At 42.4% G+C, this 16946-nt stretch overlaps 1 protein-coding gene across 5 annotated transcripts in view; it reads right to left on the bottom strand.

The window, feature by feature from the left end:
* The window catches only part of MED12L (mediator complex subunit 12L), a 777103-nt gene that overhangs the window by 193205 nt on the left and 566952 nt on the right, over positions 1-16946 (bottom strand). The window lies entirely within an intron of this gene.

The raw sequence follows: 16946 nt of genomic DNA, 5'->3' as shown, positions 1-16946 counted from the left end.
TTTTGTTTTTATCTTCCATTGAGGGACACAGGAGTTCTGAAACAGTCGGGTTATACTGTATGTTCACATACAGGAGGTACGTACACTGGCAAATGAAGAAAATGTCCCTTAGGTAACCTCACTTCTAACCGTTATGCCTAATTTTTTATTAGAGTCCTAGGGGGTTGGACGCCATTTCTTCAGCTTTGCTGAAAAAAGTCTAATTATATTTTAGATTGCCTTTTATTTTTTTATATTTCCTTTTTTTAATGACTGCAATCACAATTCTTGATACATCTTTAATAACTTTTTTCCTTAAGTGACTTCATCCAAAATTTCCAAAATGCTGCTTGAGCTAGTCTTTACAAAGCAGCCAGCTAGATTAGCAAGTCAGCTTTGGAAGCTGTAGGCAGAAAAATTGCGGGGCTAGCTTGGAATGTGACCTTGGCGCACTGGGCTGTGCAATGGGATGCTTTCCATACCATCATTTACTGTGTGAGTTATGCCTCGTACACACAATCAGACTTTCCGCCAACAAAACTGTGGAATTTTGTCCGAAGGGCGTTGGCTCAAACTTGTCTTGCATACACAAGGCCACACAATTGTTGGCCAACAATTACGAATGTAGTGACGTACTAGACATACTGTGTGGTTTTTATTTACCACCACCCTTTGGGCTCCTTCTGCTAATTTCATGTTAGTAGAAGTTTGGTGAGTGTTGATTTGCGCTTTTCATTTTGCACTTTTCAGTTTGTTTCTGAACGGCCGTTCGTCAACCAGACATGTTGCGGAATCAAATAACATGTTATTTATTTATGCCCTTGGAGTTATTGCTTTGACATTATTTTTTTGGTTGAATAATGATTTGATTTGGTATATTTTCTATATTTTTGGATGCATAGAATGCACTTTTTGGTTAAGTTCTAGCAGATATCATGTCTAATTTTATTTGTTTTATTTTTTTAATGCACAATAAAAAAATTGTGGAAAATAATACTTGGCTATGTGTTTTACTTCAAATGACAGTTTGGGAGTAGGCAGTTACATTTAAAAAAATACAATGTAAAACTGACAAGGGACACCAACATAGTTGTATCTTTGATCTTAAAAACTAGGGGATAATGGTGTTGTGGTAACCTGCCTACATAAAAAAAAAAAAAAAAAAAAAAAAAGCATAATAATATTATTCTTGATATCACTAGAAAAAAAAAGCCTTTGAAAATTTGTTTGCAATAACTTCATCAGTATCACCAGCAAAGCAGCTTCATTTTTATGCCATTAAAGAAGAAGAGAATTGTGCGCTGCATTTGGAGATTTCATAATTTGCCACGTCACGAATGATAATTCTCCATTACGAACGCTAGTTTACAAGACTGACAACTTTTGGCTCGTCCTTGCTTCCAAGCATGCGCGTTTGTACTTTGGACTTTTGTCCGATGGACTTGTGTACACACGCTTGGAAAATTCCGACAACACACATTTGTCTGCGGAAAAATTGAAAACCTGCTAGCCAACATATGTTGGCGGAAAGTCCGACAATAATTGTCCGATGGAGCATACACAAGGTTGGATTTACTGACAACAGCCTATCATTGAACATTTCCCGTCGGAAAGTCTGTGTACGGGGCTTTAGTCGAAGAGCACTTCCAGGGTCCAGAGCCATGATACAGCCTCTGGTGTGACCCACTTTCTGAAGACTCACTTAGTGAGTGAGGCCAGTTAGGCTGAAGCTCCAGGAGATACCTTACAATTGGTGCTGTTGTGAGGCCTTTTCAAATTTCCCACCACAGCTGGTTTCATTGCAGTAAGGGTTAACGCTGAGGAAATCTGAAGCAAAGCATTTATGTAATATGTAATATTTATGTAATATGCTTGCTAGAATGTTACATGTGTGCACTTTGCCCTCTTTTTCTTGCCATTAAGCATAGAGGAAATATTTCCCCTGTGCTGGTCCTGCTCTTGAAGTTCCATGTGGATCATCCAGTCACTGTTCTTGTTCCACTGCTTGCCTACAGTGACTTGGCTATCTTCAGCTGCCTGCAATCCTCATCAGCATCAGCTGCTCGAGATTGTGAGTATACCTTGTCTCACTTTGGGCCTAGTTGTTTTCAGCTATCTACAGTAGTGCAACATGTCCTCTCAAAGAGGCATAGAGGACAGTCCCACTGCTATGGATGACCTCAGCCCACACTTTCCTACTGGCTCTGGGGGTGTTAGCATTGAGCATGCTGATAGGAGGAGAGAGCAGAGAGACAGAGAGATGAGCTCCTCAGTGTGCTACGTCTCCTTTTACTGTCCAGTCAGAGGCTGGGGGAGGGATAAGACCTGTAACTGCATTTTCCTAAAGAGCCGCTAACCTGCGGTTTTTGTGCAGGTTAGCTGTACTTTCTCATAGATTTCTATGAGGTTCTGCCATTTTGCACCAGAACTCCTGCATGCCACATCTCTGGTGCACTTCCTGAAACTGCACCAAAACCATGGAACATCATGGAAGTTTATGGGAAAGCGCAGGTAACTTGCACAAAAACAATGGGTTAGCTGCCCTAAGTGTACAATTGCAGCAGGAAAAAAAATAGGTCCCCTGTGTGGCAGATCTGAGTAAATCTCAGGACTGGATCACAATTACAAATCCTTTGGCAGGTAAAACAGCTCTCATACATGCAATGTATCTGTGTATGTAGCCGTTTTCCTGAAACATTTTTAAAGACAGAAGTAGTAATGGGGGAATCTACCCAGATTCATTTTGCCCGTGGCTAAGTGAATCTTGTTCGAAATTCACTGAATTCAAACCTAAAGACCAATCCCATTAAATTCTATGGTGGAGGACAAATCTTGTTGGTAAATTCTGGCCATTTTTAAGGCTAATATGCAACTTACTGTCAAAGAAGGGCATAGGAAGCTGGGCATTTCTGTAGGGGACATGCAACATCTTTTTTTTAAATATCGTATAGATGGGAGGGCAACATTGAAAATATACAAATCCTTTAAACATTTTTAGGGGATGCCTTAAAGCTGTACATGGTATTATGGAACAGTATGGTTTTCATGGACAGTGCCTTTGCTGGCAGAGCATATTTGGCTGCTGAATTGTTTGTTTTTTTTCCTTTAAAACCATCTCAGCCTACATATAGCAGCAGCACTTCAATCTGCTTAATCTCTGATTGGAAAAAAGGTTTTTTTTAGGTAGCCTTATCATCGATACGTGATTTTTTTCATCAATTCAGATAGAGTTGGCCAGTGGCTTGCTTTACTTGTCTTTGTTCTCACTGATGGAAATCTGTACTGCCGCTGGTCACTTTCTGTCAAGCTCTCATTAGGAATTACGAGAACGCAGATGATACAGCAGTGTAAACTTAAGACAACAGGAGGACATTTTTATCAGATAGAATTGACTGATATGTAGTAAAGAAAAAGAGTACAATCAGGTGTTTTACTACAAGAACTAAGATACTGCAGAGGATACAGTAGTGTAAAACTGGGCAACAGCAAAACAGGAGGACCGTTTTAATCAGGGATAATAGGCCTAACTAGGCCTAACTGGTGTATGCCTATTTATTTTTTATTTTTAGGGATAGTGGATGTGTTGAATGTGAGTGATATAATGTGAGGTGGTTTAAGTGCACATTATTCTTGCACTGAGTTTTATTTATTTCCAATGATGCAGTGGCTGAACTGTGTTTTGATTTGGCAGGTGAGACAGGATGCCCAGGAAAGGAAAGTATTTAAACCTGCTTCCCCAGTCTTGCTGCCTTTCTGCCTTGCCTCTTCCCTGTGCTGTAAATAAAAGGGGGAGGTCTGTGCCCAGAGGGCTGCAGTATGCATGGGAAGAAGACACAGACAAGCCACTGGCATGTAATCTACAGGTATTTCACAAAGGAGTGTGAACATTGGTACCGGTGGGTTCAAGAGATGTATCCTCCTCTGGGAGCACAGTTGTGGCGCTGCTGAAGAAACTGGGGATTGCGGAGGACATCGAAGCCATGGACAATGCCATAATGGACTTTCACCTCACGGAGGTATGCCTAGGCCACTGTACTATTCTAGTTAGGATCAGGGACAGGACATCTTTCACATTGAACTGTATGCCGCATCATGTTTAGTAAAGTTATCTTAACCAGCAAGAGCATGGTCTGAAGTTACTCAAAGGGATGCATGTTGGTTCTAGCGTATCAAAAGAACCTGAGTCTGTAAAGTGCTATGGGGTATGAAGTAACACTGCTACAAAAAGTTAACTAGGCAGGATAAGAAGAGGATTGTAGTTGCTATAGGTAACCAAGTGAAGGAACAAGCTACAAGCAACCAGTTGTTAAGCGTGGTACCTGGTAAGAGTGATGGGTTCTCCAGTAGCGAGGGGGTCGATCTTTTGGCTCCCTCCTTAGTGGTTCGGAATCAAATGGCAACCGGATCTGAACCTGTATTACAAAGATCTACAGCCTGGTCACAAGGTAGGGAAGAGTTAAGTAAGAGGTGCTCGGCAGGACCCTATTCTGTTACTGGAAGTGAGGTAACAGAGGTATACTGGACTGGTGGAGTGGGCGCAGGCTCAGCACGTCCCTCCTAATGCAACATCTAAGTTACAATGTGTAGAACATGGGACAAGTTGCTTTTCAAAGGAATTCTGAACTATATTACTACACACAGTGAAGGCTCATCCTTAAGTCAGGAAACTGCCTTAATGGTAGTTTCTTCAAATGACCACAGTCTCTGCCTGGTCCCAAGAATTAATGAGCGCGCTATGCACAAGATGTACCCCATGTGCATGGGCGCATTGACCCCGCCCACACACTTGGCATAGTTGGAAAAGGGATGCTTACAGGCGTATTGAAAACAAAAGATAGCTTAAATAAGAGATGGTTGGTGAATGATCTGCTTTAGGCAGATACACACACATCCGTACACACAAATAAAATCCTGAAACTTGCAGCAAAAAAGCAGCTTAACCTAAAATAAAAGCTCTATCGACATACATCGACATGCTGCAAGGCTTTTTTTTTCCAAAAGGTTTTTATTTGCTTAGTCAAACAAACAGGTTAACATGTGTTATTGTACAGAAAAATTGAGCATAAACATTAAGTAAAATATCATGAATAACAGATTAAAGTATAAGGAGCGATCCTAGGTGTCTATATAGACTTTGATTTACAGTATCGAAACGTCAAAGCATTTTAATCATAATGGTTCTGTTATTTAAATCAAGTCCATAACTTTGTGGTAACTTTTAGTAACCATTGTGTCATCCCAAGGTGGGGTCTGTATAAGTGGGTGTATCACCCGTATGTAGAAACTGATTCCAATATTGTGAGAGTTCAATCAGTCGGTTTCTTTCTTGACCATCTAGGTCATCTCTATGTGTGCGTAGGTGATCTTGAAGTGTAGGAAGAGGATCGAGTATGATGAGTGTATGGTATGTAGTTACTGGTAACCTGTTATGGTCACTAGTTGTGGAGAGGAAAAAAAAAAGGGGGGGGGGGGGTGGAACGTATGAGGGTAGGGAGAATGTAACCTAGAGAGTGGTGGGGGTGAGGGTATGTGTGCCCATGCTTAGGGGTTTTTGATAATAAGGAGAGGAGCTGTCCATGGGTGTGGGGGGGGAGGCCTATAGGAGAGGGTGGGTGATATGGGGGACAGGGCTACTGCCTCTGGGAATAAACTTGACCGTCTCTTCTCTCCTCTAACTCGGCAATTCTTTTGATTCTGCAGAACCATTCTTTCAGCGACGGAATGGTTTGGGATTTCTAATGTATTGGTATGCACTGTTTTGCCGCATTTACCATGTGCATTGCCAGGGATTTGTGGTAGGTGCGATGAGATATGTTTCAATGATGTAGGAGAAACTGAGCTGGTGACCATTCCAAGTTATATGAAGTGACAAGGGAGGTTATGCGATGTACTTCTTTCCAAATGATTGGATTTGTGGGCATTCCCACCAAATGTGCCCGGTTGTGTATTGCATCTCCAGCAGGAATCCGAGATTGCTGGGTTGAATTTGTGTAGTAAGTCAGGTGTGCGATACCAGCGGGATTGGTTTTTGTAATCGTTTTCCTGAGTTGATACATTAATGGACCCTTTGTGGATGTTGAGGTAAATGTTACCCCAATCTACTGGTGTTAGAGATAGTGACAGGTCTTTCTCCCAAACTTTACACATTGCTGGGTTGTTGGGATGACAGTGCATGAAAAGAAGGGAATGTGTGGCAGAAATCAGGTGTGTTTGGGGGACGACTGGGAACAGAGGTGTTCAAAAGGCGTAAGCTGTCTAGAGCATGAGGATTTCTTGTCTAATGTTCCTAGGTACTGTGCAAGTAAAAGGTATGTCCATGGCAGTATCGGGGGACTGTCAAATTGTGTAGAGAGGAGAGGTGCTGTGTAGAGTTTACCTTAGTCAAAGAAATGATAAGCAAGGACCTTTTCCTCCGACCAATGCTGTGTTAAAACGTCAACAGTCATGCCTGGGGGGAAGTCAGGGTTTATTCTTATTGGAGATAATGGGCCTGGTACCGTCGAGAGGGAGGATTGTTTGCATATCTTGCTAAAGCATTGTGTGGTTGGCCTTAAGAGAGTGTGTGATTTAAGTTCCGGGGGATATGCCAATCTAGTATCCATGGTACTGATGCCAAGTGTAATTTCAAAAATGAATCTTCCAGACCCACCCAATCTTTTGAGGATGCGTGTAGGTTCCAGTCGAGTATTCTGGTTAGATGGACTGCCTTATAATAATTCACGAGGTCCGGGAGGCCGATACCTCCTAGGTGTTTGGGTAAGGCTAATTGTGTGTATTTTATTCTGGGCTTGTGTCCTCCCCATATGAAGTTAAAGCTAAGGCTTCTACAGTACCAATACAAATACCGCAGGCCTTTGAAGAAGGCCTGCGGTATTTGTATTGGTACTGTTTGTAAAATGTAAAACATTCTTGGTAATGCATTCATTTTCAATATCGCCGCCCTTCCGAACCATGAGAACACTGGTCTATTCCAATTTTTAAGGTCAGTGGTCAGTTTGTTCAATATTGGTAGGTAGTTCTTCACGTATAGGTCTGTCAATTTGGCGGGTAGTTGTATGCCAAGATAGGTAATTGCATCTGTCTGCCATTGGAAGGGGAAATTTTCCTTGCATTGTGTGACCAGGGATTGCGGTAAAGATATATTGAGGACAAAAGACTTCGAGAAATTGATTTTAAGGTTGGAAATCAAGTTAAAGCATTGGAATTCGTCTAGTAATACCGGTAACGTGGTTTGTGGATTTAAGAGAAACAGTAAGATATCATCTGCATAAGCAGCTAGTTTGTATTCTCTCTGGTTGGCTTTGATCCCTTGGATGTCTGGGTTCTGCCTAATGGAGCAAAGTAAAGGCTCAAGGGTAAGGACAAAGAGAATAGGAGACAGGGGGCACCCCTGCCGTGTTCCACTATGGATGGAGAAGGCACTTGACAGGGTGTTATTTACTCTAATCCAAGCCAAGGGTTTTGCATATAGGGACATTGTAAGACTGATCATATACTGTTTTATGCCCAGTGCTTGTAGGACTGCTTCCATGTTATCCCATGCTACCCTGTTGAATGCCTTCTCCACATCCAGGGAAAGGAAACAGCCATTTTGGTTTGATGATATGATGTGATGATATAAGTTGATAGCTTTCCCTGGCTTCTCTTCCAGGGACAAATCCAACTTGATCTTGGGAGACAATGGAAGGGAGTAGAGGTAGTAATCTATTAGCTAAAATTTTGGAAAAAATTTTGATGTCCACATTAAGGAGCGAAATTGGCCTATAGTTTGCTGCTTGTGATGGGTCCTTATCTGCTTTTAGTATTACTGTTATGTGAGCTTCCAGCATTCCTGGAGTGAGTGGGTTAGAACAGGATATGGAGTTAAATGCTTTTAAGTATGAAGTGCATAGTGTTTCTGCAAATGTTTTGTAGTATGTAGCCAACAGGCCGCCTGGGCCAGGACTTTTTCCCAATTTTAGTTTTTTGATTGCTTCTTTCCAGTCTAGCGGAGTGACCGGGCCTTCTAACGTGTCAGCAGAATCAGCTGAGATTCCTTTGGGGCAGAATTTGTCTAGGAACTCCATAATTTTATGGTGCCTCATCTCAGGTGAGGGGACCGATGTATTCACCTTGTCAATGTGATATAGGGTTGAGTAAAATCTCTCAAATTCGCTATGTCGTAGATTTTCGTGTAAATGTCACCGGAGTGCAACTTGTGGCCTGTTTTGGCTTTTTTCTCGCATGTAATGCTTGGGCTAAAAGGTGTCCGCTTTTGTTCCCGAACTCATAAAAAAGTTTTTGTGACAACATAAAGTTTTTCCTGATACTTCGGCCTAGTTCTTCTTGTATATGTTTACGTTTATCAGCTAGTTCCTGGTATGTTTGTTGTGCTAGCGTCTTTTTGTGGAGGGCTTCCAATGTCTTAAGTGTTTTGAACAGATCTGAGAGTCGCTGTTTTCTATCCTTTCCTAATTTTGGTGGCCATAGAGATGAGTCTACCTCGTAAGACACGTGTGCTTCCCATTGAGTTATTTTCGAAGTGTCATTATCTGTAAAGTAATTGTCCAGGCATTTGGTGAGTGTGTTTACGTGAGTTTCGTCGGTCAAGACCATGGGGTCCAGTCTCCAGATTTTGGTAAGTGTGATCTTGTCAGGAAGGGATAGGGTAATCATGATCGGGTGGTGATCTGACACGGTCATTGGTTCTATCGTTGCCTTGGTGAGATAGGAGAGATTATGTTGTGTTAGGAAAAGGTAGTCCAGTCTTGAATATTTGTTGTGTGGGGCTGAGAAGAAGGTGAAATATTTTTCTTGTGGTCTAAGGGTGCGCCATGTGTCGTGCAATAGGAGGGTCTGTAAACTGAGTCTTATTTGGTGTAAAGCTCTGTATGGTAGGCTGGAGGACCCTGTTGACGTGTCGTAAGAGGGTCAAGAGGGACATTGAAGTCGCCTCCTAGGATTAGCATGCCATGCTTAAAATTGGCGACAATTTGCATAGTTGTGCGAAAGAATGAGACCTGGGATGTGTTTGGGCTATAAATATTGACTAAGGTAATGGGTCAGTTTTGAAAGCTCCCCTTGGAAGATATATCTGCCGTGGTCATCAATGAGGGTGTCTGTAATATGAATAGTGACATTTTTGGATATGAGAATTGAGACTCCCTTTGCTTTGGAATCTGGTGAGGTTCCGTGGTAGTACGTTGGGAAGTCCCTATTTGATAGCTTAGGAACAGCAGAAGAGCAGAGGTGTGTCTCCTGTAGGTATACTATATCCGCTCTCACGCACCGCATACTGTTTAACACTACTGTTTAACACTCTGGAGCGTTTCTCAGGGATATTCAACCCCTTTGCAGTTAGTGAGATTATTTTAAGGGAAATATTCCTTGTTGAGGAATTAGGGGTATCCATAGTGAGCTAAGATTTGTTAGACCTGAAATGGGGTCGCCCACCAGAGGGAAGCAAGAGACGATTTCTCGGTCTAGTAAAGAAGGGAAGTGGGGGTCAGAAAAAAGGTTAAAGCGTACGTTGGTGCGAACAGGGGTAGTACAGGTATGTATGGTTGTTTGCTGAGGAGAGGGGTTGTGGGTGGTGGGGGAGAGGGGGTAGTGGGATCTTGCAATAACTGACTGCGAATAGAAATTATCTTCTCCAACTAGTCAGCCAGTAGAGGTCAGACAGAACTCTCAGAGTCCTCTGTGTGTGAGGGTGGTTGGGTACCTTTCCTGAATGGAGCATCACTCTAGTTCCTGTGAGCTCTGGTTGCTGGAAGTGAGAGTTGTATGGTGGTGATAGGGGAGTAAATGTGTACATTTACGTATAAGTAAGTTTTTGTATATATGCATGTGTGTGTGGATGAGCAGAGTTTGTCTTAGTGATGTGGGAGGAGATGTGGTTTCTCTCTCTGATGTCTTTGGAGGGTGAATGTGTGTTGTGGAACAAATTGCCACCGAGTACCACGTGTAAGGAGTGGAAACCAGGTATTCTACATTTTAAATAACATACATTGTCTGAACAAGAAATCCTGAAAAATTGAAACTGATATTGAACCAACTTATCATAACATTGCAGTATTCCTAAAATATCGAGCCTCACCAGTCCCAGAGACCAACTTTAAGTCTTCAAACGTGTAGGATGTGGTCATTGCACTTGAACTCGTGAGGCTGTACCCCGTAGGACCCTGTCCCATGTTATTGTGCCATGCATGAGAATAATCAGTGCATTGAGTCCTATTGAATTTCTGAGTTCTCTGTATTTTTAAGCCTGGCTCCAAGGCAGATCCTGGCTTTAGTGATGGGAATGTCCTCCTTGATGGGAGCCTATAAATTTTTGCAAAGGTTAGGTAAACTACATCTGGGGATGTCTCTCACTGGGGTATCAAGGATCAGTATGGAAAAAGTGATTTGGGGTGAATAGGTGTGACCTCTGGCTATGTTTCCGGTCCTGTGCAGAAGCAGTACGCTAAGTGGTATGCGTTTGCTACATTAGTGTTCAACAGGTAAGGAGGAGACATTCCATATTGATATTGTCTTTCTTTAATGGTATAACAGAACATATCCTCCTGCTGTACAGGTATAGGAAGAAGATATACTGTATAGTGTTATATTCTGTATTTATAGGTTATTCTAGTCCTACCTGATTAGGGTCAAATGGTCAAATGGTCAAATGGAGGATGAGCTTTGTTACCTGATCCTTGGGACTACCGTAGTTCAGAGATAACAGACTAGAAATAATAAGGTGCAAAATCTGCAAAAAAAGAAGATCATAGTTAACAGGTCAAGTCTAGTGGTCGCTCCTATGAGGAGTATAGTCTTAAGTTCAAATCTGGTGATTCAGGCATGTTGTGGGATAGGCCCTGGATAAGCCATTTAGTTTGTCTGTGGCATTACCTGGTAAAAAGGTAATGTTCTAAATTCCTTGTACGTGCTAATTAGAATTGTTAGCAATCCCAGTGTCTCTCCTTTTTGGGTAGTAACAAAGCCCTTTGTGGGTAGGTCCTTGACAGAAGTGCTGTCCATCCTTATGTGAGAATATGTGGCTCAAAGTGGGGGTGAACAGGCCTGCCATTGAAAGGTACATTTTCAGAGGATGGCTCTAGTGTCAGAGTCCAAATGGAGGTAATGATCCTTTATTTGTCAGTCATTTCAGGGTTTAACATAGAGTGCTGCGAGGGGTAAAATTTTAGCAATCTGGTTCATCTCTGATGGGTAAAGCAGTTTGACTCATAAGTGCATGAGCTGACTTAGAGGTCGCTTGGCATCTCAGAGCAGGAGTTCCGGGTATGCACTGAACAGGCAAAAATGCCTTGTGGTTATTCATTGTGTATTGCTGGGCACGTTAATGTGATAGGGAGATAGTAGTGGCAGTAGAACCACAAGATGCAGCGTCTACGGGGTACATCAGAATTGAATACGTTCTTGTTACCTCATTAGGAATGTCTGGCTCTGTGATGATCCGGTGATGAGGTGGGGCTCCTGTTTTTCGGCATCCCCAATGCTTTAGATGGTGAGAGCGGAGGGTGAAAGCGGAGGGTGAGTACGTCGGTGGCGTATGCTGAAGCTTTCATTGCCTGCTTCAGCGATGCCTTCCATGAAAACAGCCCTGTGTAATGGCGGGAGACGGAAGTCACTATACCAGTCAGGCGAATCAACCAGTGGTATGTTGAGGGTTGTGCAGAAGTGTTCCAGGTCTTCTGGGACTCTGAGATTCACAGTGTGGCCATTGAGTGTAGCTGATAACCAAAAAGGGAACTTCAAGCGGTAAACTATAGCCCTGGTTCTCAGAACATCCAGCAGGGGTTTCAGGTCCTTTCTTCTTTGTAAACTTATGTTGGAAAGATCCTGGAAGATCTTAACTACTTTAAGACCGGGCCTCTTTCTCAGATTTGTTGTTTACAAGTTAAAAATAGTTTTTTTTGCTAGAAAATTACTTAGAACCCCCAAACATACATTTTTTTTCTAACATCCTAGAGAATAAAATGGCGATTGTTGCAATACTTTCTGTCATTTGCGCAGCAGTCTTACAAGCGCACTTTTTTTTTAAAAATCAACTTTTTTGAATTTAAAAATAAGACAACAGTAAAGTTAGCCCAATTTTTTTTTTATATTGTGAAAGATAATGTTACTTTATTGCAAATGGTAGAAACCACCAACCCACACAGAAGGAAACTGATGAATTAAATATTATGTTTTTAGGGGCAGCATGTTATAAGGAAAGTGAAAAAAGAAAGATTAATTAACAAATTAATTACAAACCGCACTCCTTCTAAAGTGCCAGTGCAAATAGTTAACAATCACAAAATAGTGATTCTTAACTATTTGCACCGGCACTTTAGAGGGAGCGCGGTTTGTAATTAATTTGTTAATTAAAGATAATGTTACGCCAAGTAAACTGATACCCAACATGTCACGCTTCAAAATTGCGCCCACTCGTGGGATTTTTGGCATACTTCACGATGGGAGTTTTCCATTCGTTCTTTTCCCATCCATGGTATTAACGGTCTTTTTATGACCAATCCCCATCCGAGGGTCCATCTACATCCACCCAGTGTCCATACAGTCACATCGTTCCTGATTTCCAGTACTTGGACCAAGCCGTGATCATATGAAGCTTTCTGGCATGTCTTTGAAGCGCCTTTGACTCCTGTGAAGGGAGTCATCACAATCTGGTGAGTAGGCTGTGTGGCCGGTGATGGTGGTGGATTACTGTTCCCTTGATGTTTGCCGATTATTAAGAGGATTTATCCAGAAGTCTTGAATACTTACACCAATTTATGAACATTATTTATTTTGAATTTGGATTTTGTGCTTTCACTGCTTGACATTTCAACACTTTGATGCTTCCTGTTTTTGTGTTTTTGTCTGTTTTTTGGACTTTAGTTTAAAGTAATTTATGGTTGTCACCATGGACACTATTTCTCACCTTTTTGAGATCTCTACACAAATTTTGCAACAATTTTGTTATTGTTAACTATTTACACTGGCACTTTAGAGGGAACATGGTATGTAATCAATTCGTTAATTAAAGATAATGTTATGCCGAGTAAATTGATACCCAAACATGTCACGCTTCAAAATTGCGCCCGCTCGTGGAATGGCGACAAACTTTTACCCTTAAAAATCTCCATAGGCAACATTTAAAATATTCTACCGGTTGCATGTTTTGCGTTAAAGAGGAGTTCTAGGGTGACAATTATTGCTCTCGCTCTAGCGATCGCGGTGATACCTCACATGTGTGGTTTGAACACTGTTTTCATATGCGGGCGCTACTCACGTGGCGTGTTTAAATTTTTTTTTTCTTATTCATTTACCTTTTACTTTTTGTTTTTACACTTTAAAAAAAAATGTGTCACTTTTATCCTATTACAAGGGATGTAAACATCCCTTGTAATAGAAAAAAGCATGACAGGACCTCTTAAATATGAGATCTGAAGTCAGAAAGACCTCAGATCTCATATTTACACTAAAATGCAATAAAAAAAAAATTTTTCATTTAAAAAAATTAAAAAAATAAATTGGCCCATTAAGAGCTATGGGTTTTGATGTCGCTTTCGCACTGCAGTGTCATGGAGATGGGTGGGGGCCATTTTCCCCTCATTCGTCTCCATGTCAGCCCAGGGGACAGACGCGATCGCCTTCGCCGCTGCCGACAGCTCCGGTAAGCGGCGGAGGGCACCGGATTGCAGCGAGAGGGGGGGGCCCTCTCCTGCCACTGATAAAAGTGATCTTCTGGCGAATCCGCCCCGGAGACCACTTTGATCTCGTAACCGACTGCCGGTCGAACACGGGGATACCAGGGTTATGGCAGCTAGCTGCTGCCATAACAACAATATCCGTCCCCAAAGTAGGGATGTACAAATCGGCGTGCAGCGGTCGGCAAGTGGTTAATGTCTGCACCCTGAAATGTAAAGTGTGGCCGGCCTCTCGCTTTGCGGAGTATCTCCTCCTTTAGTAGGAAATCATTCAGACAGCAAATAATGTCTCTAGACGGGTCTGTGTCTCTACCTCTCGTGCGCAGTGCTCTATGAATACGCTCCATAGCTACTGGGGAGTCAGGGGGTCTCTCTAGAAGGTAACTGAAGAGGGCAGTTACCGAGTGTGTGAGCTGTGCTGATTCAAAGGATTCTGGGAGACCTTTTACCCTGAGATTACGGCATTTTCCGTGGTTATCCAAGTCCTCCATGTGGCCGTTTATCTCCCTCAGGTGTACAGCATGGGATTCTGTCACTTGTTGCACCTGGCACAGTGAAGCATCATGGCGGGCTTGGGTCTCCTCTACTTCTTCCACCCTCAGAACTATGGCCTGTATGTCGGATCGTAGGTCCGATATAGTTGCTGACAGTGTGTTTTTTACGTCATCGGCCACCGTTCTGAGGTCTGACAGGCTTAATGCTGAGGCAGGGTGTAGGTCAGGAAAGGGAGGACTGCGGCTCCGGTGTCTGTGTGTGTCTCTGTTGGAGCAGCGGGATTTGTGCAAGGAGGCCTGAGACGCCATCATGGCTCCCTGAGACCGTGTCCAGAATATCTCCGGGATGTGGCGATTTAGCTGTGTGTCTTGGTCTCTGGGCGAGTGGGAACGAGTTGCTGAGGCACTCCAGGTTGCACTCCCCATTCTAGATCAGGTCTGTAGCTGTTGTAGTCAGATAGCTGGACCTCGTGGAACAGGAGCTCTGTAGTTAAGCTTCTTAGAGCGGATCCAAGCCACGCCACCATGTTTTGCAAGGCTTTTTAAAGGGAAGCCTTGCAACAAAAAAAGTTTCCTAAAAATGCTAAATGTGACTGCTGATGTCAAATCAATCACAACAGAACATTTTAGACCAAATAACAAAAAACAAAAAAAAAACAAAAAAAAGAACAGCAATGATGTTATGTAATAAAACGTGCTCAAGTGTCGCGCAAAAAAAACTTGATGCCCCACCACTGCGCTATGGTATGAAATAAGTAGTGATTAAAGCTGCCAACTTAAAAAGGAAATATGATAACACAGTATTCTAAATAAATAAAATAGTGGCGCTGTAAATTAAAAAATTCTAAAGTATATTATATACCAATAATCTAAAGTGCTAGTATTGACACATGTATATATGGAGAAGACTGTGAATAAATAGCCTTCATGAATAACTGTAAACAGTCCGTGCAGTGTTGCAATTAAGCTTATTACATAAAGTCCAAATCAAGTGAATGTGTTGAACAAGTGAATCCAAAGTATTATTAACGTGAACTTCCTCTGCCACAAAACAATCTCCTCCACCACACCGATCGTGATTGTGTTCCACTCTAATGGAGCCACACTCACCAAATAGATATGCCTTGCACTCTCATGCGCGGCATACAAGCATTATGACCATCCCTCCAGGGGGTCACTCAGATTGGATAAACTGGATCCACATCAGCTGGAGCTCTTTACTTTAGCAGTGCCTCTCAGCAGGCAAAGATGTGTCACCATGCAAGAAAAAATAATGCCTCCAATGGTGTAATAACGTTTAAAACATTTATTAAATAAACTGAATAAAACCTTCTAATATCGTACTCACATTCCTAAAACAACAAAACAGCATAACAAGACACTCCTTGTGATAGGCACTAATGGTCACGGCGGACCCGGGATGCAGCCAAAAAACTCTCACCCCTTCCCTCGCTGGATCCACAGTGCCACGAGGAAATGAAGCCGGCCACAACTAATCACAGTGCGTCATACGTCATGCGCTGTTGCTGGGTTGCCGTGCAGCCACGCCTCCGACATGTTTCATCATATCGACTTCTTCACAGGATTGGCTGCACGGCACGGCAACCCCTCCCTTTTATTCCCCGTTCAGAGGACTGGCAAATGTAATTCACATCACCCAGATTGCTGGCGGAAGTGATGAAAGAGCGTCTGCATGCACTGGCAAGCGTGATCAACATGATAACAGATCCCTGGCCGAAATGATGTTAGAGCATCCCGTGTCCCCATGAACTCAATGCACCATTCCCATGGTATACATTGCACTGTGAATGACATTAGTGTACATTAACTGTATTAAGTAAATAGTAAACGAAAAAGAAGAATGAATGTGGTAGGTGAGAATCTGTTCATCTTTTATTTCTATTTTTATTTTTATTTTTTCACCTTAGAGGTATTCTTCCTGTTTTATATTATTTTTATACACACGGCTCTCTTTGACCTCTTTTGCACCATAGGTGCAGTTAGAAGGGGTTAAATAAGGAAAGGAAAGTTAGATTGACATGCCTTCCCTTCAGGTTTTATTGTATTTATGTCACTCTTTTCTTCTTTTTCGTTTCACTATTTACTTAATGCAGTTAATGTACACTAATGTCATTCACAGTTTTCATGTGGAAGGATATGCATTACATTTCATTATTTTTATGATTGTATGGCATGTCTTTATGTGTAATAGCATGCTGCCATATAAGACACGTTTCACAACTAGGATTTATCACGGGTTAGGCGTTTAATGCTGCTACCTGTGCAATATATACCATGGGAATGGTGCATTGAGTTCATGGGGACACTGGATGCGCGCAGGCTCTCTAACATCATTTTGGCCAGGGATCTGTTATCATGTTGATCATGCTTGCCAGTGCACGCAGACGCTCTTTCATCACTTATGCCAGCAGTCTGGGTGATGTGAATTACGTTTGCCAGTCCTCTGAACGGGGAATAAAAGGGAGGGGTTGCCGTGCCGTGCAGCCAATCCTGTGAAGAAGTCGATATGACGAAACATGTCGGAGGCGTGGCTGCACGGCAACCCAGCAACAGCGCATGACATATGACGCACTGTGATTAGTTGTGGCCGGCTTCATTTCCTCGTATCGCTGTGGATCCAGCGAGGGAAGGGGTGAGAGTTTTTTGGCTGCATCCCGGGTGCGCCGTGACCATCAGTGCCTATCACAAAGAGTGTCTTGTTATGCTGTTTTGTTGTTTTAGGAATGTGAGTACGATATTAGAAGGTTTTGTTCAACACATTCACTTGATTTGGACTTCATGT

Source organism: Aquarana catesbeiana, linkage group LG04 (genome assembly GCF_042186555.1).
Source record: "Aquarana catesbeiana isolate 2022-GZ linkage group LG04, ASM4218655v1, whole genome shotgun sequence".
Classification (NCBI taxonomy): domain Eukaryota; kingdom Metazoa; phylum Chordata; class Amphibia; order Anura; family Ranidae; genus Aquarana; species Aquarana catesbeiana.
Note: the sequence above shows the minus strand (reverse complement) of the source record. Positions and strands in the feature narration are given on the sequence as shown.